The following is an 8,996-nucleotide window of genomic DNA, read 5'->3' on the forward strand; positions in this document are numbered from 1 at the left end:
AACTCCAAAAGCATGCCCTGTGGATATGGGACGGGGTGCCTGCTAGCTTCCCACAGGGTGGGAGCCCCCAAGTGAAGGACCCCATGCAACAAGCCCACCAAGGACAAAGCCGGGACCCTCCCCTGCTGAGCTGGACTTGGGCCAAGGGGCCTTCTAGCAAAGGATTACGGTCCGGGTCCGGCTTGGATCCGCTGACTCCCTGCGGGACAGGATGCCGTAAGGCCCCAGCTGGCAAGACCTCTTGCAGGGGCTTCTCCAAGAGAGAAAACCCCTCCTCTAACGCTCTCCGGTTTGAACGAAATTTCTCTCTCCAGGACAGCCTTTCAGCACTTTCTTTGCACCTAACAAAGGAGAGAGAATCAAGGAGGTCTCACTTTTGGATTTCCCACACTCTGAATCCGAACTCCAGCACCTGGATCAGCACGGTGCTAGGGAGGGCCAGACGTGGAGGGGTTTGGGGGGGTGGGGGGGAGTGTGGATGTCAGGCAGTCCACCCAGCTCATCCACAACACTGGGCCTGGGCTGTGACCCGGATGCCCAGTTCTGTCTAAATCTTCTTGGGATAGTAATTAAGCTGCACAGATTTTAAAAGTTGGAGCCAGATTTTAAAGGTGCTTCGTATGTTGTCTTACAACTAAACTAGAAAGAACACTATTTGTGGCTGTGGATACAGCTGTTTGTGAAGGGGGAAGGGCGGTAGGAAAGTCAGATTGATCAAAGCAGTTACCACGTTGAAACTTTAGAAACTGCCTCCAGTCCTCCTTGGATTGAGGCTGGGTATGAAAATCAGGAGATAAATGCATGTGTAATTGGACCATTATCACAAAAACGTAGATCAGTGTCAAGATCAGGATCCGAGATAAGGACTTTGAGGGGGTGATGCAGAGAGAGCCGAGGCGCAGGATCGGAGGAGCTCAGGCTCAGGCGTTCTTTCTAGATTTGGAGGTGAGATATGTAAAGCGCTGGGGTGGGTCTCCTGTGCGTTCACTCTCAAGGTATAATCTGTGAGTCCCTGTCTGGGTGGCCTGGAGCAGGCTGAGGAGCCTGATAAGGTCAAAGCCATGATAGGAGGGGGACGTTGAGGGGACTGAATTTCCCCCCAGGGGAGCCTACTGTTCTCACCACTAGAAAAGGAGAACTTGAGAAGTTGACCTTTGACTCCCCCCTTCCTGCTCTTTCTCCTTCAGCTCCCTCCCCTCCCCCTCCTCCTCCCCACAGCTCCCTGTGAAGCTCCCAGGGGGTTTGAGTGGCATTCTGCACAGCCCGTTGCCCCGCCCCAGCTTTCTGCCTACAGCTCAGGAGCCACCTCCAGTGGAAACTCAGGTCCTTCCTTCTGCCTCTTGCCTGGCTCCATGAACCCCTTCACTCACCTCTCATTTCATCATCATTTCTTCTGTTGATAAATATTTCCAATTCCACACGTACTCTTTGAAACTTGGGACTTGTCCACAGAAGAACCAAACCGGAGAATAACTGGTGATGGACCAACACAGGTGAGGTCCCTTTGCTGCCCTAACGTGCAGGCTTGTTGCCACCTCACTCCACTGCAGGACTCACAGATATTTCTTTTCTTTTTTCTTTCCTCACCCGAGGATATGTTTCCATTGATTTTTTAGAGAGACGGTAAGACGGAGAGAAATATCGACATGAGAAAAACACATACATTGGTTGCCTCCTGAACAGGCTCTGAGCCGGGGAGGATCCTGCAACTGTGGTACATGCCCTTTATCGGAATTGGTCTGTAGTCCAATGCTCTATCCACTGAGCCAAACCAGCTAGGGCATAAGATACTTCTTAATGCCACCCTGAGGCCTGCAAACCCACAGAACTGACATTTATTGAGCACTTGCTGTATGGGCCAGACTGTAGCCCCCTCCCCACCTCCCACCCCCCAGAGTGTAGGATGTCTCTGAGTGTAGAACTTCAGTGTCATGCTCTCAGAGTACAGGACTTCAGGAAATAATATTAGAAGAGAAAAGCAATAATTCTACTAGAGGTGGGAGAGAAGGGCGCAGCCTCCAGCTATGGCTCTGGCTGCTTTGGAAGGGGAAGCTGCACTGAGCAGGAGTAGGCCCTGCAGAGCTCACTGGAGGCTGTGGCCCGTCATCCCTGGACCACCAGCCTTTCCTGACGGGCTTCCACCTGAAGCCTGGGCTGTGGCACCTCCTCACTCCACCCTCTGATTCCATCCACCTGCAGTGGCATCCAGAGAGTAGTTCACAAGCTGCCTCCCCTGACATGGGCTCCAGCAAGTCTTGGCCGGTGTCTGCTGCATGGGGTCGGGGGCGGGGGGTGGGGGAGCAGCCCTCACGGTGCAGCAGCCAAACACCTGCAGCCCTGCACTGTCCCCAGCCCTCCCTCTCCTGCAATCTCTCCCTGGATCTCCGGTTCCAGCTCAGATGCAGGGGAGGGAGATCAGACAGAAAATGCCAGGGGCTGGAAAGCCCTCCCACAAGGATATTCTCCCTACCTGCCTCCCTGCCCCCCGCCCCTCCTCAGTTTCCAATGAAGCAGAAATTTTAACTCTTCGGGGCAAATTTTCAAAGCTGAGTAACTACCTATTACACACATAAATCCTGTTATTTGTTAACAGCGTTTGAATGAGTAACTTGCTCCCATAGCTTTGAAAATGTATCTTTGAATAGGTGAGCAGGGCGATTAGAGATGAAAAGTGCCTAGGCAGTACCTTCCGCCATGCCAGAGGCTGTTCCGAATGGCATTCCAAGGCTGGCGAGAATAACGTTCTTTAGAAGAATGTAGGAGGGTGACTTACAGGGGAGAGGGAACAAAGAGCATATCTGTGCGATGGGAACGGTGTGGGGACCACCCACCCTGCTTGACCACTCTGCTGGTTGTACGGGGACCTGTCCTCGGATCACCAGGAGGTGTGGACAGCTGTCACATGCTGCCCTGGATTTTCTGGGCTGTTAGAGAAGCAGACCAAGGCTTTCAGGATAGAGCAGGGAAAGAAAAGGCTGCCTCTAAACCCACATTGCTCTTCAGAAGGCCACCTTCCCATGGTAATGCCCAACAGCCTCTGCTACGCCCCCAGTATAGAGCTGGCTGTAGAAACTACTCTGGAACACATGGGTGGTCTCTGGTGCCCATGAGCCTCTAGGAAGGACACTTCCAAGAACCCTGCAGTCCTGCATCCAAGATGGGGATGCAAAGCCGTCAATCAAGGAAAGGTGCTCCCTGCAGCCAAAGAGCAAGGCCAGAGAGCTGGGGGATTAGCATTCCTGGGACCCCAGCAGGGTCTGAGATCAGCACGCAGCAGGAGGTAATATGGTGTAAGCAGCCGGCTCTCCAAACTGGCTGCACGGGAGAATCGCGTGGGAAATTTTTATAAATCCTGACGCCCAGTCCACCCTTCCAAGCCCCCACTCCCCAGACATCAGAATCTCAGGAGGTAGGACCCAAGCATCAGTCATCTTTCAAGCTTTTGGGTGATTCTAAGCTGCAGCCAAGTTTGAGAGCTAGTGATGGCAAATGGTTGGGGTGATTCTGAGACTCCGGGTCCCCACGGGGAGAGAGGAGAAGGTTTATCAGCTTCTGGTTGGAAAAGGAAGTGTTCAAGCAGAGAAGGTTCAGAGTCCCCTTCCTATCTTAGGACAATCAGAATGTCCTTCGGGATAGAAATACTGCCACTTCTTCCTTCGAAGGGGGACTTTACAGCTTAACCAGCTCAACTGTTTTCTATTTGTAAACTTGACTTTGGAGTGGATGTAAAACCTTTTTTTTAAAAAAAATATTTTATTGATTTTTTGCAGAGAGGAAGGGAAAGGGATAGAGAGTTAGAAACATTGATAAGAGAAAAACATTGATCAGCTGCCTCCTGCACACCCCCTACTGGGGATGTGCCCGCCACCAAGGTACATGCCCTTGACTGGAATCAAACCTGGGACCCTTCAGTCCGCAGGCTGATGCTCTATTCACTGAGCCAAACCAGTCAGGGCAGATGTAAAACCTTTAAAAACCTTTTTTAAAAACTAATTTAGAGAAATTTTAAGAATAATAGATATAATCTTTATATACTCTTTATCCAGAAGCACTGATTGTTAATATTTTGTCATATTTGTTCATATATATATATTGTGGACGAAAGGGGCCACATGCTGACCTGACAAGCTCAGAGGAGGTCTGCATGGCAGTCTTGTAAACTCAGAGACCTAAAATAACCACAAAGGATGGTCTGAAATTAAACTTTAACTAAAAGCAGTGATGGTGGGCAGTTACGTCCTAGGCCAGTATCATTACTGAGAAGATCAACTTTGATCCTTACTGAGCCCATTTGCCTGTTTGCCTCTAAGATAACACACCCTTGAAATGTCTGGGTAACTTGTAACTTCCCTTTTTCTGGAGCCCCTGGGACACAACCAAATGTGCTGGGCGCCAGGACAGATACTACAAACCCCTTCATTATCATGTTAATTGATCCTGCACCCACCTAAGTATGTGTCCATCATTTTACTTTTTATCCAATCCCAGGGATTTCCCTGCTTTGCTTTATCCCTCCTCCTTAATCTGTCACCAATGAATTTCAAAGAAAGACTCAGGCCCTTTGGAATAGGGTGTGGAGTCCGAGTCCCTGAGGTCCTCCAACAGGCTCCTCTGGGGCTGAGTTTAGATCCAACCTTGCTTGGAGATCAAGGGTTAAAGTTACAAAGACGCATTAGAGCTCATCAAGCAGTCAAATGGTCCTCTAAAACAATGAAAGGAAAGTACTTCAGTAGTAGGCTGGCTCTTCCTCGGGATGATTTGGGAATCCAATGAGTTGTGCACAAATTCGTGCATGGGTGGAGTCAAGCTGGTTGGCCCCACCCCTGATCAAGGTCGGGGGACAATTGGGGGGCAGGCTGGCCAGGGGGAGGGGCCACAGGCAGTTGGCTGGCCAGCCCCGCCCCCTGGTTAAACTCCTGGTCAAACGCCCAGTCAAGGGGGTAATTTGCATATTAGCCTTTTATTATATAGGCTACATACATGCACACATACATATATGCACATATTATATACTTATACATCTCTTTATATACACACATAAATAATTATATGTGCACACATTACATACATATGTGCATTATACTTTTTTTTCTCAACCATTTGAGTGTTGGTTGTATTTACCATGACTCTTCTCTATGTATAAGTACTCCTTCCTTTATCTTTAATACTCCACTATGTCCTAAGAATAAAGATATTGCATTATATAAACATAGTAGTTATAAAATTCAGAAAATTTGACATGACTACAATACTAATATCTAATCTACAGCCCATATTCCAATATTTCAATTGTTTCAATAATAACTTTCATAGATTTTTCCCTCTAATTCAGGGTCTAATCTAGAATCACACATTGCATTTGTTTACAGCTTAAACTTTCTGGTAGGGAAGGGAGATTTATATTTAGAAAAATGTTTACTATATAATATAACAATTAACATAAGGAAGATTGTCATCTGACTTTAAGCATATTTTTCATTCTCAAAATTTATAAACCAACAGTTTTTTATTAAACATGTCCTCAAAAGTTAAAAATGAAATTTCTTTCTCATGATTTTTCAAACCTTTAGATCTTGAAGAACTCAAACATGTTACCACATTTAACCTTTTCTCTCACAGCATAGATGTAGCCCTGCTGTGTAAGGGAAATCTCCCACAATAACTGTGATAGAGGAAAATGATCCCTGGCGATGTCTTCTTAGGAGGTGGCCAGGAAATGCAGTTCAGTGAGTGAATGAACATTCCCTTGTTTGGATTACTGCAATAGCCTCCTGGCTGGTTTCTTGCTTACCTTTCCCCCTCTTTGTTTTTTGGGGGGTTGTTTTGTTCCTTTGTTTCTCAGCCCAGCAGCCAGAATGATCCTTTTAAAAACATAAAGTCAGAGTGTGAACCTGTTCACACTCCCAGCAACTCATTGGCTTCCCAAATCATTGCGAGGAAGAGCCAGCCTACTATTCCGAGCTACTTTCCTTTCAGTGTTTTAGAGGACCATTTGACTGCTTGATGAGCTCTAATGCGTCTTTGTAACTTCAACCCTTGATCTCCAAGCAAGGTTGGATCTAAACTCAGCCCCAGAGGAGCCTGTTGGAGGACCTCAGGGGCTCGGACTCCACACCCTATTCCAAAGGGCCTGAAGTCTTTCTTCATTTCCAGCAAAAGCAAGGTGCTCTTTTTATGTCGAGAGCTCTTGGTGCATCGGAAGAAATGATTCGGTGAGAGGAAAGGGGAGTGTGGAGGGAGTGGGGAGGTGGAGGGAAGATGTGAGAGAGAAAGGAATGCTTGCAGTCAGAAAGAGGGGCTGACAGAATGCCCAGAGGTCTTTGGAATCCTGTGAACTGCAGGGTTTGTCAGAGCCCAGGCACCATTTAAATCCAAGCTGTCATTATGACCACAAAGCTATTTACTTATTTCAATGGTATTATTTAATACACGGAATCAAGCATTTTATGACTTAAAGTAACTTCAAAAATAAACTTTCGCTTCCCCGAGTCATTGAAGAAGGATCCAGAGTTCGTTTCTCTTCAATAGACCAAGGTAGTAAATCACATTTTCTACCAAAAGGAAATGTTTAGAGAACGCTGGGGGAGGGCTGGGTCTCTGAGAGGGAGGAATGTGGGCTCTGTGCCCAGTTCTTCTTTCTGACCCTGTTCATAACCCTAAGAAGTCACCTCACCTTCTTGAAACCTCAGTTTCTCCCTTTGAAACAACCTTGGGCAAGTGGGATGATTAATAATGATGCAGTGTTAGCAAAGTGACTTTGAGGTCTTTGGATGAAAGACAACCTATAAACTGGGCTGAAGATTTACTGTCTTATTAAAAGAAGAGCAGCATATAGTATTCCACTAATAAACGTTGACAAAATGAACGTTCTCCATTCATTCTGGCAAGGACAGGCCATTCATCTATTGCAAGTATGATGAGAGAGGGTATGTTCCAAGATCATAAGATGTTCCATTATTATTGCCCAGAAACATGTTTTGGTTCTATATCTATATCATCTCCTGGAGTTATAACTAATAGTATCTGCCACCTAGAGTTAGAATGATCTAATAACTAATAATTAATGAAACAGGCTGGTAGCATAGCTTTGTCCCTTGACTTGGGTATGAAAAGAATAACAAGTGTAGCCCTAGCCAGTTTGGCTCAGGGGATAGAGCGAACGGTCCTGAGTTCAATTCTGGTCAAGGGCACATACCTGGGTTGCAGGCTCCTCTCTGGCTTGGGCCCTGGTCAGGGCTCGAGTAGGAGGAAACCAATTGATGTGTTTCTCTCACATCGATATTTCTCTCTGTCTTTACCTATGTCTTCCACTCTTTCTAAACATCAAAAGAAAAATATACTCGGGTGAGGATTTTAAAAAAAGAAGATTAACAAGGGTTGCTACCCAAAAAATTAAAACCAGAATTTTGGTAAAATAAGAAAAAGCTGGGAGAAAAATGTGGGACGGCGTGTGAGGATCACTTTTGCTGAGCATCCTGACAAATTAGACAGAAAGACCCACGTTGGTCACAAAGGAAAGTTATGGAGAGATTTCAGAGGAGCTATTCACTCCTAATACCCAGGTTTCCCATCAACTCAGCCCATCTACAGAGGCTCAAACACACCCTGCCTATGTCACCTGGGCTTTGGGGGTGATTTCTCTGATTATGTGGAAAGAATTAAAGAATCTGAGTCCAAGAGACAAACTGTGCTCTGTCACTAACTGGGCAACTTGGAGCAAACTATTTTCCCTGCCTCAGATAGCTCATCTGTAACCTGCGGGCATTGAACTAATAATATAACTACCATTTACTGAGCACACACTAAGTACCAGGCCCTTTGCTATGCACTGCATGTGTCTTATCTTATTTCATCCTCTGAGCTCATTGCTATTACTTTCATTTAACAGCTGCAAATATAGCTCAAAGAGGTTCAAACTTATTTTATGCACAGGAATTTATTTGATAAATATTTATTAAGCATCTACTATATACCAGTTGTCAAGAATCTGGAGAGACATTTAGTGCTCATTCTTTTTTTCTTTTTCTTTTTCTTTTTTTAATATTTATTGTCTAAAGTTTTACATATGTCTCCTTTTTCAAATCTGGGAGAGCCTCACAATGTAGGAGTCTATCTTAGTCGGCCCAGGCTGCTATAGCAAAATATCACAGGCCGGGCAGCTTAGGTCGCAGATATTTATTTCTTATGGCTCTGGAGGCTGACGTCCAGGATGAGGGTGCCCGCCTGATCTGGTTCTGGTGACAGATTTCTTCCGACTTAGCAGCAGCATTTGACACAGTTGACTCCTCACTCCTTCTTTTTTAAAAAAATATATTTTATTGACTTTTCACAGAGAGGAAGGGAGAGAGATAGAGAGTTAGAAACATCGATGAGAGAGATACATCGATCAGCCGCCTCCTGCACATCTCCTACTGGGGATGTGCCTGCAACCCAGGCACATGCCCTCGACCGGAATCGAACCTGGGACCCCCCCAGTCCGCAGGCCGACGCTCTATCCACTGAGCCAAACCGGTTTCGGCCTCACTCCTTCTTAAGATGCTTTCTTCACTTGGCTTCCAGAACTCTCCTTTCTCTTGGGTTCCCCTCTTCTCACTCCCCCGCCACTATCTCCTTGGCTGCTCTTTATCAGGCTGACATGCTAACATCTTCTCTCTTCAGAATTTTTGTAATATTCCAGGGATTAGACCTTGGACTTGTTTCCTCTGTCTACTCTCACTCCTGTTGTGATAATATTTATCACATTTATTTGAAGATTTTTCAGACCCTCTTTTATGCCTATGACTTCCCAACTTATTTCTTTGGTCTAAACTTCTCTTGTAGATCTCAAACTTGAGAAATAACTTGCCACTTGATATCACCACTGAATAGCTAATGGACACCCCAAGTCAACTTGTTCAGACACGCACCCCTGATCTTTTCACGGAAACCTGTTTTACTTGCAGCCTTCTCCTTCTTAGATGGTTGTAACTTTATCCTTCCCATTTCCTAAGCCAAAA

Source organism: Myotis davidii, unplaced genomic scaffold, assembly GCF_000327345.1.
Source record: "Myotis davidii unplaced genomic scaffold, ASM32734v1 scaffold946, whole genome shotgun sequence".
Taxonomy (NCBI): Eukaryota; Metazoa; Chordata; class Mammalia; order Chiroptera; family Vespertilionidae; genus Myotis; species Myotis davidii.